Source organism: Chroicocephalus ridibundus, chromosome 1, assembly GCF_963924245.1.
Source record: "Chroicocephalus ridibundus chromosome 1, bChrRid1.1, whole genome shotgun sequence".
NCBI classification, from domain to species: domain Eukaryota; kingdom Metazoa; phylum Chordata; class Aves; order Charadriiformes; family Laridae; genus Chroicocephalus; species Chroicocephalus ridibundus.
The window spans coordinates 145486721-145505554 of record NC_086284.1 but is presented as its reverse complement, the minus strand read 5'-3'; the positions used below and the strand labels follow the sequence as shown (position 1 = coordinate 145505554).

At 48.0% G+C, this 18834-nt stretch overlaps 1 protein-coding gene across 14 annotated transcripts in view; it reads left to right on the top strand.

Moving 5' to 3' along the window:
* Positions 1 to 2154: 2154 nt before the first annotated feature.
* PPFIBP1 (PPFIA binding protein 1) overlaps positions 2155 to 18834 on the top strand; it is a 118888-nt gene continuing 102208 nt past the window's right edge. For 12 of the 14 annotated variants that reach the window (XM_063357084.1, XM_063357049.1, XM_063357092.1 and 9 more), the window contains exon 1: positions 2155 to 2310. The gene's annotated coding sequence lies outside the window, so the exon portion shown is untranslated. The remainder of the gene's footprint in view (positions 2311 to 18834) is intronic. The other 2 variants (XM_063356966.1, XM_063356983.1) reach the window with 1 other exon arrangement.

Below are 18834 nucleotides of genomic sequence, written 5' to 3'. Positions count from 1 at the left end.
AGAGTGCTTCTCATTGCTGTTTTGCAAGGGGCCTCTTCTCAGAGTCACTGCCAGCAGGAGGCATGGTCCTGCTTGTGCCTCCCCGCCTGACACCCAGACACCCACTGTGTGCCAGTGATCTCGGAGGCTCGAAGTGTGTCTGTTCACGCCACAGATCTAGCGGAAAAATAGCTGCACCATACCCCGAGTTGTACCATGCCGTGAACGTGGGAAAGACTCAAAGTACCACACAAAGAAGACCGTGTAAGAGAGCATATGCTGTGCCTTCAAAATGTTTCTGACAGTTCTCGAAATACTAGACTTGATGCCATTTATTGATTTGTAACCACGGAGACGGTACGTGTTCCCATTGCAAAGCAAGGGAAAAGCTCTTTCCCTTCACCTCCTCAAGCAGTGAAGAATGTTGGAAAATACTCTTACTTGTCATAACCCCCTGCAGCCTTCACAGGAGGGATAAGCGAGATGTTTGCCTTCTCAGAGGCTGCTGCATTTTCACAAAGGTGGAGAAATCAATCTTTCCTTCCAAACCAGCATGGAGCAAAAAAGACTACGCTATTTTGGGAGATGAGAGATAAGCAAGCCAGAAAGTCTTATCAGAGATTTGTCTTAACTTGCAAAGGTATTTTCTTTGACAAAAGAATTCAAACAGTTATTTGAAATGTTCTGTCAGCTCAGATTTGTCTTCAGAGAGTTCTCACTCATACGCCATCCTGACTAACGAAGCATTAGGTTCTTTAATAAGAATCTTCACTTTCTGAACTAAAAATTAATTAAAGTGTAAAAAAAGGAATCGACAGAACAGTCAATTCAGAAAACAAAGGCTGATGAATATTGGACTTCAGTGGGAATCAATATTTTGTTCCAAGTGCTTGTTATTGGGCAAGTACAACTCCAGCCACTACAGAAGGGAGGGAGTGCTGGATGCAGAAGCCCTTGGTAACGTTTCCTGGAGATTCAGTGAGGATTAGAGAAAATGGGCAAAAAGACTCAACTGCAGAAACTGATGCTACAGCACCAAAAAACATAGTTAGCCACCAAAGTTTTGAAACGGATGATACCAAAGGAAACCAGGTATTTATTTTCTTGTAGTCTAAACCTCGGCGTCCCTGTTTAACCCGAGACACACTACAGCTGTGTGGCCAACACAACAGGCCAGTAACTTGCCAGAAAAAAGTGTTGCCCTCTTTGCAGTGTGCTTTAACAGCAAAGGGTACCTTCCCATTTTTGTCGAGAATTTGAAATGTTTACTTCCGACATGCCTTTTGAATGAAAACTTCCAGTTTTTTAAAAGTTATGGTCAGAACCTAAGTACAACCAAATCATTTTTTCCACATAGAAAAGCATTACGCTAAGAGCTTTGTCTAACCCAGCCTTTGGAGAGGGGATGGGAGGAAGCGCTCTGAAATAAAAAAGTTCTGGGTCAACTCAGAATAAAATTAAGTTTAGTTGGCTGGACCTGGTTGCCAACCCGAGTCCCCTGGTCCCCAAGTCGCGTGGCTCCCCTCTTGAAGTAGCGATATCTCAGGCCACTGCTGACCATTTTGCCAAGCAAGAGGCAATGGCGTGGCTGGTGGAGCGCGCCCACCCTCACCCCCACGCTGCTGCGGTGGTCGGCAGTAGGTATGATCCGGACCTGCTTCTCGGGGGGCCGCGGCCAGCCCTCCTTCCCTTCCCAAGGCGCAATTTTGGGATCCTGAGGCGCAAAGGACGGGCAGGGCGCGCCGCGGGGCGGGAAGCCCGCCGGGGCACCGCCGGCTGTTCTCCCGTAGGGAGCTTAGGAGCCCGCAGCCGCCCCGACCCCACGCCACGCCGGGGGTCCCGCCGGCGGGATGCTGGCCCTGCCCTTCACCGGGCCCCGGTGGCGGCCGCAGTCGAGCGGGCCGGGCCGCGGGCAAGGCCGAGGCGTTGGGGGGAGGCTCCGGCCCGGGCCCGGGCCCCGGCGCTGAGCTCGCCCTGCCCTTCGCCCGCCGAGTGACTGCCGTCGGGCCCAATCAGGGCGCCGGCCCGGCCAGGCGCTGCCGCCTGCCCCGTCGGGGAGGCCCGGCCCCAGGGCGGGGAGCACAGGCGAGCGACGGCTCGGCGGGGCTCGGCCCGGCCCCAGCGGGGGAGCGCTGGCGAGCGCACGGCGCCGCGCAGCCCCCCTGGGTCCCGGCCGCCGTGTGCGAGGCGGAGGCGCGGGCGGTCCGGGGCGGGGCGCGGGCGGGGCCGGCCGGGACGGGGCGGGCGGCGCGGACAGGACGACGGCGGGGGCTACGCGGAGCCGGCAGAGGCGCGGCTGCCCCGGGGGGTCCCGTTGGTGTTTGGGTGCAGGTAAGCGGAGCTCCCGGGGCCCGGCCCCGCTGTCCGAAGCCGAACCGAGCCCGACTGCCACAACTTTGTGTCCTGGCGGCGGCGTGCCCCAACGGCTCCCGCCGCGCCGTGCGGGCCGCAGTGGGGCGGGCTCTTCCTCCCCGCCGCCATGGGCCTGGGCCGCCTGCCCCGCTGGGGTCGGCGGGTTTCCCCCTCCCCCCCGGGAACGGCGGGCCGGGCGCCCCTGCGCGCCCCACGCGTGGGCTGGGAGCCCGCCGTGCGCCCAGCGCCGCGGGTCGGGCACCAGCCGCGTGTCCCCCGAAGCACCCTCCGGGGAGCGGGCAGCTTTCGGGATGCGACGAGGGGCTTCCCCTCCAGCCTGCCTTCCCTCCCCCCTGCCAAAACCCAGCCTTACCTCCGTCCTCAGGCAACGTTTGAGTGTTCCCGTGCTGCGTTTGCCGCCTCCTGGCTGGAAGGGTGAAGGAGAGCAGTTTCAGAGAGGTGGCCGGTAATTTGCTCCTGGCCTTCTGTAACTCATTTAAGTGCTGGAGCTGGCAAAGCTTTTAGGGAAATTTGGAGGAGAGGTAGGCACCGGTTTAATCTTTTCAGGCTTTAGTAGGACACTTCATCTAGAAGTACTGTGAAACTTCAGTCGTGAGTTTTATCTTCTACTAACAAACGTGGTATGATCCTGTAATTATTTCTTTTAGGTCTGTGATGTTTTAGGTCTGTGACTTACAAAAACCGAACTAGCTGTGCTAGCTCACACCCTGGCTGAGGTGCAGCTGTAGCAGTAAAAGGTGCTTCACACCTATGTAGTTATTTCTGTGAGGAGAAAAGTAAGCTTTGGTGTTAAACACTTTGCTGTGGTATAACAACATGCGTGTGCTCTCCTGTAGAAGTGCAGTGCTGCCGATCTTGTGCGAAAACACAGATACAGTGTTTAGGACTCAGGCTTGGCTGTGCCCGAGCCTTCAGAGACTCGCTGGCTGTCCTTGTTTTGTCCCAAGCTTAGATACTACCGACAGCACGATGTGTAAGCTCTGGTATGTATTGCAATAGCAGCACGATTGAGCAATATGAGTGTCTCTGCATTCCAAAAAGTAAACAGCAAAAATGGGTCACAGAGTGAGAATATTCTCCATGCTTACATGATCAAGTATCTGAGAGGAAGATGTTTTGGTGGGCCAACTCCGGATTTATTGCTTCTATTAAAGATAGCAGCCGTAGCTTGAGGATTTATGTTTGTGAAGGACAAAAGGGACTTGTAATTATAATAAAAGCCATGAGTATGGGTTTCAGTAAAACCAGCACACTCAGTGAGGCAGCATGGCAGGGCAGTTGGAGAAGCATCCTGGAAACTAGGAAAATTGAAATCTGCTTGAATTCTTGGTTCCAAATGCAGCAAGGATATTAGCCTCTTAACTTCTTCACATCAGTACGAAATTAAGGGCCAAAGTGCTCCCTGATTTGGCTTAGTACCTGTCCCAGGGGCATTTTGGCAATAGGATTTAGCACAGTTCCTTGAAAAGCTGTTTCAGATAGATCAGCAGAGTCCTTTGGTTTGCTGGTGAGAATGACTGTTAATGCCATGCCATGTTGCTCATAAATTAATGTTGGTATTCCCGTGCTGGGAGTATGAAGTTGATGTTTCTCTCTTCCCCAAAGGCAGTGGGAGCTCCACCTGTCTGTCTGTCTGTGAAGTGGGGCCCCTTAGGAGCAGGTTCCCTCTTCAGCAGCGTTGCTCCTGCTTTGGGGCATGCCACCTTTGCGCAAGGCGCTGTTAGGTATTCAGCGGCCACTGTAACCCTTTTAAATGAGATAAGGGCAAGAGCCTGCGTCCAAACACACGGGTCCAGATTCAAGCGCTTCCTTCGCTTCAGTGAGTTTTACCCTGGGTTTTCATCCATTTGCTGGATCAGTTCTGCGTTTAAGAGTTCTGCTGAGGAATATTTGAGTTGATGTGTCCTGTCCACATGTGTCTGCAGCAGAACCATGCTCTGGAAAAAATTGGTGAGTAATGTTTCTGCTTGTCCCTGAAACGCAGGGTGGAGCCGCCTCAAAGTCAGGGATGTCACATGGGGCAGAAAGCTGTGATGAATGTAATATTTATTTTTTTCCCTACTTAGATGCAAGTCCTGTTTCCTTTTTGGGTTGTGCTGCCTGTGCAGCGTAACATGCATTGCAGGAGGGAATGGGGTCCTGACCAAAATGTCTGTGGAGGTATCCCATACAGGGAATAATTTGATTGTGACCCATGTCAACATGAGGGTAATTGTTAGTATTCCTGAAATTACAGCCATTCCCAGGTGGTGCTGCCAGCCTGTCTGGTTCCATAGCTCGCTGGTGATGAGGAGGACAAAGTGTGGTCCCTGCTCACTGGTCAGGTCTGGATGGCCTGAAGACAGGCAGCGCTGTGTGATACGAGGTGTACGGTATAGCATCCTTGAGGAGGTTTTGTGTCTCTAGAATCCACCCAAATGGGGTTTCTGTGATGTTTCTGTCTTTCACTGCTTCAAGGAGTAGTTTCAGTGAAGTCAAAATCCATCCCTTGAAGAGATTTAAAACAAAAGAAGAGTTAGTCACTTAGCTGATAGTGGTGTGATTGCATCAAAATATAGCTTTGCCTTACTGGGGACAAGGTAGTGTTGCTGTAAACTCATTTGAATAACAGACTGATTTCCTTTGTTGTGCTTTGTGTTGTGTTTTCTGTGAAGGTGGGGGAAGTGTGGAGAGGTGGCCAGATTGCAGATCTGGTACAGATGGTCCAAAATCATATCCCTGACTCCTGGGGTGGGGCAAGAAGAGCACAAAAAAAGTAAATGCCAGTGACTGAGGAGTCCACTGGTTTGCAGTAGTTTTCAACAGAGAAAGTAAGAGCCCAAGTATTAGGCAGGATTTAGGGATGTAATGGAGCATCATGGAAATTCCTGTGGTGTTACAGGTGGTCAGTAAAGCCCCAGTCCTGCTGCTGAATTTGCATGCTCTTCCTGAAGAAGGTGCTGGTCACCTCTGCCTTGGTTTGTAAATGGTGATACGCAGGTTAGGTTGGTATACCTGAGACAGCTTCTTCTCATACTCACCTATGTTATTTTCAGGCTTCAAAGCAAAACTCAAGTTATGTCGCTTCTTTAAAGCGGTACAACTATGATCTGACCTATTTCTGTCTGACCAAGCCACATCTGTAAATTTATAAATGCAAGGAGCAGGTTTATTGTAAGGTTTTCGGGTGGGTTTTGTTGTGTTCGTTCTTGCGTGCATTCAGCTTGTGCATACAGCTGTGCATTAAGAATACATAAAAACACTTAATACTTTCATAAATAAAACCAGTTAGTACCTTCCTGTACTTAAGCTGAATAGTTGCTCCCCTCCCTCACTTGTAATTGTGAGATCCCATTAGTCATCCCATTAGTGACTTTGCTCTTGGATCCAGTCCAGGAGAGGTAAACTACATTGCCTTGCCTCATGTTTACTGCTGGTGTTTGTGCCCAGACATTTATTTAGTATTTATTTAGCATCTAGTATAAATTCCCACCCTGTCTCGCCCTACTGTAAATTTGTTTGTGTGCCCAGAGCCTAACTGGTGTGTTGCAGGCAGATGTACTGTGCTTAAGTCTCTTTGTTTGTCAGCCTTTGCATTTGTGCTGACTTTTTTGGCTTGAGTGGGAGAAGGGCATCAACCTTCCCTGTGTCTTGGTAGGAAAGTGACTGTTATTCCTGAAAACTTGACTGCTGAACAGGTGATCTGCGAGTGGAGAAAGGGTGACCATTTCATGACCGCTTCAGAAATCGATGAAGTTTACTGTTCAGATAGCTCTTTGAAGATCGCAGGTTTAGAAGTGTTTATCTCTGCATAATGTAGGAAAGGCTCTGTGTTATTCCTGAGAGATTACATCTCCTGCCCGGTGTTTGGAAAAGTCGGCATCCAGTCCAGAATTAAAGCCTTGTCCTTCTTTTGGAGGACAGTGTTTTTCTTGCCGTGGGATTATTATCTGCAGTTGTTGTATGTCTCCTACTTCAGGCAACTTTAACAGATGAACATGCTAAGTTGTAGCGTCTCTCTCAGTGGGTTTCTGGTGGGCACTTTGCTTTGGATCTCTCCTTGTTCTCAGTGGCCTAGGGAGGGTGCTCAGCTACAAACACACCTCGAGATGCGGGGAATGGTGCATCCATTTTTTCCCTCCTTTTTTTTTCCATCTCTCTCACAAATTGACTTCTATGTTGGTTCAGCTCAGGCTGAGGATAGTGTCTATCTGTTGTTTTTCTAGTATTGTTTGCTGACAACATAGTACTTTATTTCTGCTTAAAGGTTGGAATTTTCCGTTAATGATTCTGTCATCACACTGGATTCACAGTTGCTTGCCCATGATGTGTATTGCCCTTGCTATGGGCATTTATGATTTCCTGATACCCTTTAGCTTCCAGAGCACTTTGTTGCTCTGTGACTTCTGCTGTACATGAGGAAAATGTGGTGGGTTAAAACTTTATCCTGTTCCCAATGGCTGCACTTCTGTTTCTGTCAAAAGGCCAAGATAAACCATTTACGTAAAGAGCTAATTTCTTTCCTCAGTGGAAATATATTTAGATACAGGTCTTGCAGCCAGTTATAGCTATAGCCTTTGTTCCTCTTGCCTGGGTGATCTTCATCATTAATGGGGAAAGCAGGTGGAGAACTTGGAAGGGGCTTAGGCTGCGCAGTACGTCCTTGCAAACTTGACATATCCCCTGGGTGGAAGTCCTGTGCTCTCTTGCGTGGTCTGTCCAGGCTGTCAGAGCTAACGCTTCATCAGGGCGCTCTTCATTAGAGGTGCTGTCTGGGGGGAACGCTGTTAAATCTCACCCTTGTGCCTTGCACGTTGGATCTTCTCCTGCATGTCATCTCGAGACATGAGGAGTGGCCCCTGGTGAAGACCAGAATCATTCTCTTCTTTCTTCAAACACATGGTGCAAATCTGAATCTTTCTAAAACCTCTGGGAGATGCAAAAGTCTGGTTTCCTCCTATCACCTGAGCGTACTTAGGCAGGGAGATTAGATCTTCTGTCCGGCACTGGTCTGGAAACCTGTGTCCCAATTTGTGTTAAGGTGAGGATGCTCACTTTCCCTTCTGCCTTTCTGCATCATTAAACAGTGCAGGTTGTGTCAAAGAACCAGGACCAGAGGCCACTGAAGCAGTCTCTGGCTCCTGGTGTTTGAGGTAAGATAAAAATAAGAAAAAATGTGTGACTTTAAGCAGCCATTTGCATACATCTTGATGGTAATTACACTTCCAGTAGGCAGTGTTTTAACTCTTGTGTGTAACTCTTACATGAATAAAATCCCATCAAATTCCACATGTGAACAAAAGGCTCCAAGATCAAGCGCACTGATCCATAAGTTGATTTGTGCTTGCATCTTTCATTATAGGCATTTTCCTAAATATTAGTGGAAAATTTAAGGCTGAGACTTGAGCCAGCTGTTGCAGCATCTGAACTCTAAACTGGAGAATCTTTGCGCTGTCAAAGACGGCTGTCTAATTATGTCTCTGATCAGAAAAATCTGATAACCACTAGCATGAATCAGCACATTTTAAATCAAAGAGTTCTTGTGGCTCCAAATGTGACGGATTTGGAAGAAAAACTTTATTTTCTTGCTCTGTAACAGTGTCAAAATAAGAGGAAATGACAATGAGTTGGTCTGGCACACCTTTTCTCAGACTGATCAATTCTGAAATAAAAATCTATGAAAAAAAAAGTATAGTGTATATTTTAAATATGAATGTAGAATATAATCCCTAATAGTTCATGGACACTGCAGTGGTTGTGAAGGGAGATACAAGGCGTGCAATTTTTAGTTGGTAACAGAAAAATAGCTTTAATATTATAAAACCAAACAAAACCCCTGAACCTCCTCATTTTCTAAATCTGTCCCCAGTAGTGCTCTTTTACAAATGACAGAAACAAGAATACATACACATCTATCAAACCAGCACCAGGATCTGGTTTTGGGGATGAGGAAGGGCGGTACCTTCCGTTGATGCTGTGGCAGCTGTGCACACAGCTGTCCATGTGCTCTGTCAGCAGGCATGGGAGTCTTGTTCTCTCCCAGCTTTGTGGCTGGATGTTCATGGGCCAAGGGATTCAGCTTAGTGCAGTGCGAGTCCTGAGGTTTTCAGACCAAGTTCTAAAATTCAGAAGGAAGCTCCTTAATAATAACGACGTCTTTCCTTGCTGTAAAGAAGAGTGGTTTGGTGTGACTCGGAGACTGGTTTGTTGGCCTTTGCCCCTTAACACAGAATTTGGCAAAAATGTCAGAGCCGGTTTCTCTGTCTGTAGCAGTAAGGTGCAGTTAACATTTACAATCACAATTGCGCTTAAAGCAGTGAGCAAGCCATGGCTCGCAGGCCGCGTGCTGTTCACCGTAGTTTTTGTAGCCTGTGGTTTACTGCTGGGTTACCTGATGCCCCAGGGACGCTGCAGGTAGAGGGCAGGAAGAGCATGGTTGCTACACGCAGAGAGCTTCATCTGAGGTGCTTGCAGTACATGAGATGCTTTGAGGATGTGCTGGTTTTGCTGAGTGTGCTTAGACTGTCTGTTCTGTGCTGCTGAGTGTCCTTCCCTGGCATGGGTTTGATCTGAGCAAAATTTAATTTCTGATTGCCACCAGAGTTCAGGGAACTTCAAGTCCATTCAAAGGATCCAGAATAATCCAGGAAGTCTAGGTAGGTGTTTTACTGAAGTCTTGACTTGATATTTTCTAGCTACACATACTTTAGAGTACTACTACTACATATTTTAGTAGTACTACTGCTATGTAGTATGGCTACTAGCTGTAGCCATATATGAACTTTAGACAGAAATATGGCCTTTGGAAAACACAGGAAAGGTCTAAGCACTGTTGAAGGAGATTAGCAATTTAGACTAGCCCACAGCATAGGGAGGGATGGGAAAAAGAACATGCAGGCCCTTTGGAGGCTGGTCTCCGTGTTTTTGGATGTCATGAGATTGGCACGTGAAGTTGTCTGTAGGATCAAATTAAGGTTCTCCAGAGTGTAATGCTGATAATTAAAATCTGCCTTGAAGAGCAAGTGAGAAGTATCTTCATGGTAAAAAAGCGCTGAACTGTTTCTGTGTTTCTGAAAATACTTACTGTCCCACACGGTTGTAGTATTTGTGGTCTGGGATTCTGTACAGCTTAGCAAGGACACAACTGACGTGGGTTTGTAAAAATCACTCTTGCCATATGGAGACTGCCAAAATCTGTTTTCCTTTGGCTTGGATCAGGTAGTCTGCTCATATGGAAGAAGTCTTGTGGAGACAAGGTGTTGGCAAGGAGAGGGAGCGTATAGCTTATTGGGATCTCCTCAGCTTGAGTGTGAATGGGTATTCAGGGATGCCAGCTGTGTGATTGTGTTGTTTTACCTTATTTTGTGAGCTTTTCTTGGGGTTTTGAAGTGTGTGCTCTACCACCCTGGCTTAGGTTTACAAACCTGTGTTGAAATGTAGCCTGGCTTCACCTTTGTCCATCTCAGAGGAGCGTTGGGAGTCAGCATGGTGGGGAGCATGCTGCCTCTGGGAACTGCTGTGTGCAGGTTATGAGGGGAGGCGAAGGCTGGGACATGGATGAGGCTGTGGCTGTGTGAGACCAGGGAGCATTCCTGGTGCCGTGACCTGCGTTGGTTTCTCTAGACAAATGTCCAAGCTGGAAAACACGCTTGATAGTGGGATGTGGTGGTCTAATGGCTGTGCTCCCTGTGCTGCTCAGCTGAGGCCCTTTCAGTCTCTCTTCTGCGCTGGAAGCATCTCTGATAGACTTTTGTTAAATGGGAGGGGAGGGATGGTACATCGAGCTCCTGTTTTAAGAACCAGACAAAAATTTCATCTTCCTCAAAATGCTGGTATCCTGAAAATGCTAGGTGCTCCACAACATAAGCTGATAAGTGCTTTGTTTAACCTACCTCCTGGGGACCTCTCCGTGCTGTGAGGATGGACCTTTGTGTTGTAGCTGGAGGCTGAAGTAGCCGTCCTTGGTGGCTTCTCTCAAGATCTGAGTGCAAATGGCTGTTCTCGTGGAAGAGGGTGTGTATTAATTTCAGCAGTTAGTGACTTACATAGAGTGAGGGGTATAAGGACATGTTGGAGCAGCCAAGGCACACAGAGTGTTCCAAATTCCTGCCCACACCTGTACACACAGTGGAGCAAAGGTTGTCCTCAAGGAGAGGTGGGTGTGTTGAGCAGCTAATCCCCAGGAAAGGCATATGGTAGCTAGATGCCTTCTGGTGGGTTCAGGAGTTATAGTATCCTCTGTCCTGCTTCTAAAACAGGATTAAGCAAAGGAGGCTCTTTACTCTTAATTTAAATCTCTGGGAAGTTGTTTGTGGTTCAGAGCAGACCTGAAAAGGCTTGTCAGTTGGATCTTAGAGCCATCAGCATTTTTTTTTCTCCACTCAACTGAAGCTCATTTAACTTCTGACAGCACTTTTAATTTGTTATATTTGTAAAGGAAACATTGGGGGAAGATTCAGAAATGCATATTTATGTTTCTTTGCTAAGCTTAATTTGAAGCTCTAAGAACTTGTTTTTCTAATTTCAATAAAGAAGAATTTTTTGTCTTAGGCTGGGATTTTTTTCTATATTTTGTGGGTTTTGTTTGTTTTTTGGTTTGGGTGGGGTTTTTTTCCACTCCTCCAAAAGGAGCATATAGTGGCTTTCCTTGGTCTACACCTTCCCTTGGATGTGAATCATGTAATTAGCAGGTCCTAACCAGAAGTATCCTCTTGGAGGTTTCCTCGCTCATCCTGGAGCTCGTGTAGCACCTCCTGTGTAGTGCTGGGCAGGACCACTGCAACCTCTTACAGTGCTGGCACAGAAATGTGTTTTCAGGGGCTTCCTCAGAATGTGCAGCACTACCAGGAATTCGGACACTGTGGGGACATGCGCGTCTCTTCCTGCAGCCCTTGCTTGGAAAGGCTGGAGCTCATTTGGATGAAGGACGCCAGAGTGTGTGCAGTGTGGCTCTGCTCTTCAAGCAAGGAGGAGGACTGCTGCTGGGCTGGGGGTGTGGGTGTGCACCCCTTCTGCCCCAGGAGGGAGGCGTGTAGCCATGCGGCAGGAGCAGCTGAAGCCAGGTTATGCCCCCACGGCACGGGGATGCTGCAGTTATGTGGGATGTGTAACTGTATTTGTGGTACTGCTGCGAAACTGGGATGCTGCTGGCCGCGTTGGGGTGGAAAAAACATCTGGGAGCGGCCAGCTCTGAGATGGGAGGAGTCCTGGGGCCGCCCTGTGGTGTTTCCCCCCTGTCTGGCTTGCCCCACTCCCAGTGCAGCCCTGCGCTGGCAGGCACCGGGGTTGGATGGCTTGCTGGCCACCAGCTAGTAGTGCCAGCCACAGAATGGGAAAGCTGTGACCAGGGCATCGTGAGTGTGGGCTTGTCTGACTGTCACTGAGAGAGGTGAAAGTGTCTGTGTGCAGTCTAGACCAAGCGCTTCCACCCACAGTTGCTGTTGGCACCCGAACTCCCTGAGGGCAGTAATGACACTCCTCAGCCAGCTTCTTGGGGAGCTTAAAGGGTGATTAATTCTTCCCTGCTTTCAAGCCTTCACATAAATCAACGAAGCAGTATTGGTGATGCGGTTGCAGAGATGGATGGGTGTTACGTGAAAGGAGTGGTAACAGGTCCGTCATAGGTGCAAATGCTTTGGCAGCAGCAGCGTCTTGCTTGCTCTCCCTCTGTTTGCGATATTCCTTGAGTGTGTCTTTTTGGTGAACAGCCATGAGGCTTTAAATGCAATGTGGAGATGAGAAGATTGAGATTTGTTTTCAGGGTGGTGCTGGTAAACTTCCTGCAGCTTGGTGGTGGAGATAATTCTGCAGGTTCTGACGCCATTGTTGTGACTGAGTCTAAGGTGAATTTAAGAAAAATATTTTGATCAAACAGGCTTTCCTTTCTGTTTTATCCAAGGGGAAAAGTCTGTTGTGAGCCTGATCTGTTGTTCTCGTTACTGGGGGAGTTTCTGAATGGGACCTAAATACATAATTATTTGCACACCCTTTTCTGTGTGACACAATGTTTTCCAGGTCGGTATCTTGGGTTTTGGACTCACTTGTCATGATGCGCAGTCTTAAGTCCACGTACACAGAAGTGTTTGATCATAGAGATGTCAATATAGTGAATGGCGTTTCTCTCGGGATCGTTTTATAGGTGGAATGGGCCACTGAGGACCAGCGTTTGTTTGGCTTATGGCAAGCTCTTGACCTTCTCTCGGAAGGAGGGTGAAGTGCAGGATTGTTTGACTGTCATCTGTCACAAGGCTGTAATGCCTGGGGAAGGTGGAGAGGAGCCACTGATTACTGCAAGGCCTGCATGGGACAAGGCTTCCGCATAAACTGCTTGGAGGGACAGGGGATGTCTTGCAGCCCAGCATATGGTTGCAAGGATGGAGTCCAACCACATCTCCAGAGAGCTTTGTGACAGAGCAAAACTGTCAGAGGGCAGCAGGCCCTTGGTTGGAGAGTGCCTCCTTTTGTGCAGGGTAATAGCAGTGGTAGCTAGAGATGTTTTTCTTTTTGGACCTGGTTGGGAGGCTATCCCTATGTTGCCTGCATGATATATAGTGGTGTATGTTTATCTCCTTACCTCCAGACGTAGTAAAGCAGGACGTGGAGTGCAAGACTGCCTCCTGCAAGGACCTACCATGCTGCTGTCTCCATCTGAAATCTGTTTCCATTTTCTTCAGCTTCTTGCTTTCAGACCTCGTGGTACTTAAAACTCCCCCTTTCTTCCCCACTCTTCCAAGGAATTTTGCAAAGAAATCAATAGCTGTCTTAATTATGACAGCAAAATGAAAAGGGCTGTAACATCTCCATAGCTACTTAAAAAGTACTTGTAAAATGCCAGTGGAAGAGAGTGCCCTACAATTATCCCATACATTCCTTGCATGCTGACTAAAAATTGTTTGCATTAGTTAAGTAATCGCTGTGCACTTCTCCGGTGAGAAATGTTTGGTTACTGCAATAAATTTTTGTTCCTTTAACCCTGTGAGGCTGAAAAAAATGAATTTGTCTTATGTAGAAAACTGACCTGAGCTCTTGGTAGATCAACTGATTGTAAATGTACCAGCTTAATACAGCTTGTTTTTTTTTTCCTTGTGTTTCATGTAGCATCTGAAAAGAGACAGCTTGTGGCAAATTAGCAGGGGTGAGACTACAAAAAGTTGAATTATTCCTGTTTGAACAGTTCCCAGCATGCGAGGACTTGCTGCTTGGTTTGTGCATCATCTGTATCTTGAGTTAGACTGCCAGAGCGGCTGTGATTGAGGTAAAAGTAAATAACCTCCAACTGGAAATCTTGCCTTTGATGTAAACGATAATTTATTCATTCATCAGTGAAAATACTGTGGATGAGCAAATGATGTGGCTGGTATGTGTTTGAGTTTCTCACAACAAATGTCTTGCCCTGTTGTGTTTCCACAAAGAGAAACTGTTTGACGTGCTGTCCTGCACTGTCCTGAAAAGTCACTTTGCTCCCAGAGCCGATATGAAAATGCAGTTGTCAAAACATATGTATGTGAGGCGTTTCCCTGCGCCTTATGCTGCTCCATTCACTTTGGGGCACGGCATAAAAATAACAGGCTGCAGAGTTAGGTCTGCCGCGTTTACGCAAGGCTAAGTGTACTGTCGGGCATCTGTAAATGCAGAAGTGGTTGAAACAAGATGATGTTTCTGTAGGGATTTGCCTTGATACACTGATGTATCGCAGGGCCTCTTTCAGAGGGAGGGACTGAAGGGGGTACGGAATCTACAGCACATGTGGCAATAGTTTAGGATCGGCTGACCGGTTGTTTAGGACATCAGTGTATCCAGCTGGACTGCTGATGCTAAATTGGAATTTGGCTGTGATATTGCAGTTAATTCCTCTTCTTACTAAATGTGCTATATCATTTTTCTATGGCTGCGGTAATTAGGGCTTGGCTTTACTGTTGCACCTGGTGAGGAACAACATTTCCCTTCCTTAGATCCAGCTGTGTTCATGTAGCTCCCACAGACTGTGCGTTTAGGAGCAAACTGGGGGCGTCTGTCTGTGTTTGTCTGTGTTAAAAGGAAGAAATGGGACCCCACCACCTTTCTTCTGAGCCGCATTGGATTTGGCATCTCTTTTTGCCCTAAGATATTGGGCTGTTTGTGGGTAAGATGTTACTTGCTGTAAGCAGAGCGAGAAATAACAGTGCAGTGCATGAAATACCTGCCAGAGGCAATGAAGGTCCCACCTTTGCTTCTGGTGAGACCTCAACTTTGCGTTGTCTGACTTGCCATGTTTTTCTGGAAAGAGAGAGGTTAATGGGGATGGAGACCCACTGATATGATAGCCCAAGTGCAGATGCCTTTGATGTCCCTTTTGTCTGGGTGAGCTGTTAGGGAAATGATTGGTGACAGGGGAGAGGGTATCCTGGTACTGCCTGCCCTGCGTGGGGGTGGTGGTGGTGTCTCTGCTGCTGAAGTCTTTGGGTGTGGAAGTGAGGGGCAAGGAAATGGGCTTCCCAGTGGGTTCAGGGGGGACTGGGCTGAGCTGGTGGACGTAGGGGTGGGCTTGTTGGGTGGTGAGAGCTGCTCCAAAGCCAGCTGCTGCAGAGCAGGTGACCCTGCTGGTTTGAGGAGTTATAAATCACAGGGTTGAGGATACAACAGCACAGTCCAAAGTTGCTTGACATAAAAATAACAAAAAAAACCACTTTAAGGCTGCAAAGTTTTGTATTGGATGTGCTCATCTGGCTGGCCATCCTGATGTGTTAGCTATCTGTCTTGCAAGTGTACGTTGCTGGGTTGCTGCCTGCCTGGAGCCAGTATCCCCTGTCCTGTTGGCCTCTCCTGAGAGCAATGGAGAGGAAGAGTGGCCTCAGCAACCGAAGTGTGTGTGACCCTCAGGAGCCTCTATGGGCCCTGTTAGAGGACATGCTTCTTACGTGCACTGCTACCCGCCATGGGGTCTGTCCTCTAAGAGCGTGTCCCTGCCCACTGTACAGCAGTCTCCCACAGGCATGCAAGGAAATTCAGAGCACCATAATTTATGCATTGTCCTTGCTTTAATCCTTCTTGTCTAGCTTGTGCTGCAAAGCTTTGAGGCAGAGATTTTTTGCCTCCCATATCTAGAGCCTCATGCCTGGATCTGGTTGGTGTTTATACAGAAGTGCAAGGGCAGCCAGAGGTTCTCCAGGGTCTGATAGAAGCCATACGTGAAATTAATCCAAATCAAACTGTTATGCATTCCACGATAAACAGGAGGTTAAAGCACAGACTCAACATGTTGCATAAAGACTATGAAGAATGAAAAGTGAATCCTCCTCAAAAAGTTGGCTGTGCCTGTATGAGGCTTGATGAAGTTCTGACACAAGCTGGTACGCCAAGCTCACTGTGTAGGCGTTTGTGAGAAATGAGGCAGATTTATGGTAGAGGACTGTAGGGATAGGAAGGCAGAGGAGTGCTGCAGATTAAGTAAATTAGCTAAACATGGGCCTGCTGAGGGTGAATCTGTGGTTGTGGACCTGTGTGTTCCTCCCTAAGGAGGAGGGAGACGTCAGTTTAGGTGCCCAGCGCTAAAATGGGCCAAACTGGAGCAGGTTCGCCTACGTGATGGGATTTTGTATGCCCTTCTGGTACGTCTGCTTTCTCCTTGTGCTCTGCAGTGATGGAACGTGTGGCTGGGATATGGAAACCAAGGTAAAACAATCTGGTCAGGGCAACCTTTGGGTGGGTGGGTGACAGCCCCTGTTCTTGCTGCAGAGCCACTTGTGGGGGTTGGGGAACGCTGGAGGTTGGTTGGTGGCCAGACTGTCAAGGGAGAGTTTGGCACTTCCCATGACAGCGGGGAAAATGTGCTTCTAGGGCTGGCTGTTGTCCTTGTTCCCTTTTCCCACTGGGGTTGAGGGTATGGCGGACTTCCCAGCAGTGATAGCGTTAAGGACAGCCTTGGTGGCTGGGATGATTATCCCTGGATGGAGTTGGAGTCAGCTCCCGGACGCACGGGGCTTTGCTGGATTATGTCTTTGGAGTGGGCACAGTTCTCCCATGAGGTTGTTAGGCCTCGTGAAGAACAAAATGCATACAGAGATGTCCATGCCCTGGGAGGTTTGCTGTTGTCAAAGAGCAGTGAAGGGAAGAGATGGATCGGTGTAATTCTACAGTCCAGTTTACTCTGCCCTTGAACAGTCAGAGCAGCATGAGCAATGCCATCTGCTTCTTGCAGGGCTGGGAGTGGGGAGGGAGGGATGGATGGGTGTCACCTAGGAGTTTCAAACCGCGGGTCAGCAGGGAAATGCAGCAGTGCTTCTCCATGGGAAAGCGTTGCCCACATGGTCCAACTGTCTCTCCTGCCACCACAGGGATAGTATCGATCTGGTGGATTTGAGCAGACTTACAGCCTTTCTGTAGAGCTGTGATGGCCAAGGAGAGGAGCTTCCTGAGTAAAATGCTGATTCTTGGCTGTGATTCTGTGTGCTAATAGTGCCTGTGTTGGAGAAAAGGAGCAATTCTGTATTATCGCATTTGAATTATGCATGTTGATCTTTTTTTCAAGCGTGCTGCTTAGGAATAAAGGATGGAGGAAATGCTTCTGGTGGTGAGGAAGGAACTTTCTAACTGCACTTGTGTGTCCCTCCTTCCCATGGGCTGTACGCTTGGCACTGGGACCATATTAACTACTTGTGTTTGGATTTCCAGAGAAGAGACTTCCTCTTGAGAGTTCCTATCGTAATTCACATCTGTGAAGCTGAATGCAGACGCTGCCTGGCAGGCTGTGAAGATTCAAGTCCAGCTGTGTATGTACAGAGGGGGAGAGATGTTATTTTGTCATCTGCAAAGACAACTTCCTAAAAATAGGCTAAAGCCCATGAATCTGGGAGCAAAAGTACTTGTCCCAAAAGTGTTAGTTGATGCATCTTTCTTTTTCTTTTCCCCCTTAAGGAATATTTTTTTGGAATATGCTCCGTGTCTCAGCATTTGCATAAAAGCTGGTTGCGTTCATGATGGAGCTGCTGCTGAGTGGATGGGGCCAGACTGAGCTCTCTCTAGCTCTGCCACTTGTTCCCTCTGAGGCTGGGATATGTTGCCTCCCTCGTTTTCCCTGCTTTCTTGCTATCCTGCTTTTTATCTTTCTGCTTTTGGATCCTGAGCACCTCCAAGACGGGGCTGCCTGTCTGCGTAGCATGCAGAGCCCTTGCAGTGTACCAGGGTAGACCACACAGCTGAAGGGGAGCAATGCTTTTGAGGGAGGCACAGGTGATAAAACAGAAAGTGGAGAGGTTAGTATGTTGAAGCGAGAGCTTTCCTGTGGTTTGGGCTGCTGCCTGTGGCCATGTTTTTATGTATTTGGTGGGGGCAGCTGCTCACATGTGCATAGCAGGCTTTGCCCCTGGGCTTATTTTTTGCTTTAAGTCCTCTCCATGCCGTGATGCTGTGTTTCTTTCTCTGCATCTCTTTTCATTGCCCCTCTTGTGTGCATCCTCTAAGGTGACCTGTACTGAGGAGTCTCTGCCAAGACCCCGTGCAGGTTTTGGGAGTGGAATCGCCCAATTCCCTCCTTTGCAAGGCTGGGGCCTCCAGTGGTGCAGTGCTGGCTTCATTTTGGGAAAACGGAATAAAGCAGATCAGTATTAACTTGCCTTCACGGAGTTGATCCTGGCTGCAGTTCAGTTGGATTATGTTAGCTGATACCCAGAAGCAACTGAAGCAACTTAGCCTCTAAACAGTGTGAGCAGTTGCTTGGCTGTTCTCTTGTCACCGCTCTGTATTCACTGACTGGATTGCTGGAATAGTATGAGGTAGTGTTAAGTGCCTGGATAAGGCTTTGGAAAAGATCTTCCGTCAAAACACTTGATAAACCGCCTACTGTAATGCAGAATGCTGGTCTGTCTTTCTGCAAATTGAATTGTTGGAGAGCTCTTATGATTATTAAAAGATGCTTTGTGTTAATTTAATTTCCTGTAAAAGAGACAAGCTGGATGATTCAAAGAAACAATGCAGATACTTAATCCAGGTAAAAGCAAAACTTCAGTATCTGTGCATATGCCATACTTACAGGTTTCCAGTGGCATCATGTGCAAGGAGGAAGTATAAAAATATACATGAAACCCCAGTACTCTAAAATTTGTCAATTTTGAAGAAAGCGTTTAGCATTTGTAGCAAACAATTTCCCCGTGGTATTTTAAATGAGTTTAAAACTGTATTCCAGACAGGTTGTTAACAGTCAAGATTCAGCAGTGATCTTGTGAGCAGAAGGGCTATTATTTGGGCTTTCTGGCTGGGTTCCAACTGAAAGGATCCCAATTCAGAGTGAAATGTCTCCTTGCTCTGGGCAGGCATAACTGTTACCTCCCTTTCCTATTCCACAGGGAACAGCAGCTTCGCCTCCTTTTTTTCTTGCTGATGTCCTTCAGAACTGAGTTAAGCCCTCAGCAGTCTTGCTCATGTATATTGAACTTGACGAACTTGATCGCTCCTGCTAGCGATGAAGGGCTTGTGTGCCTGAAATACTGAATGGTGCTCTTGCTCTCCCCTAGTGAGTGGCCGAAGCAG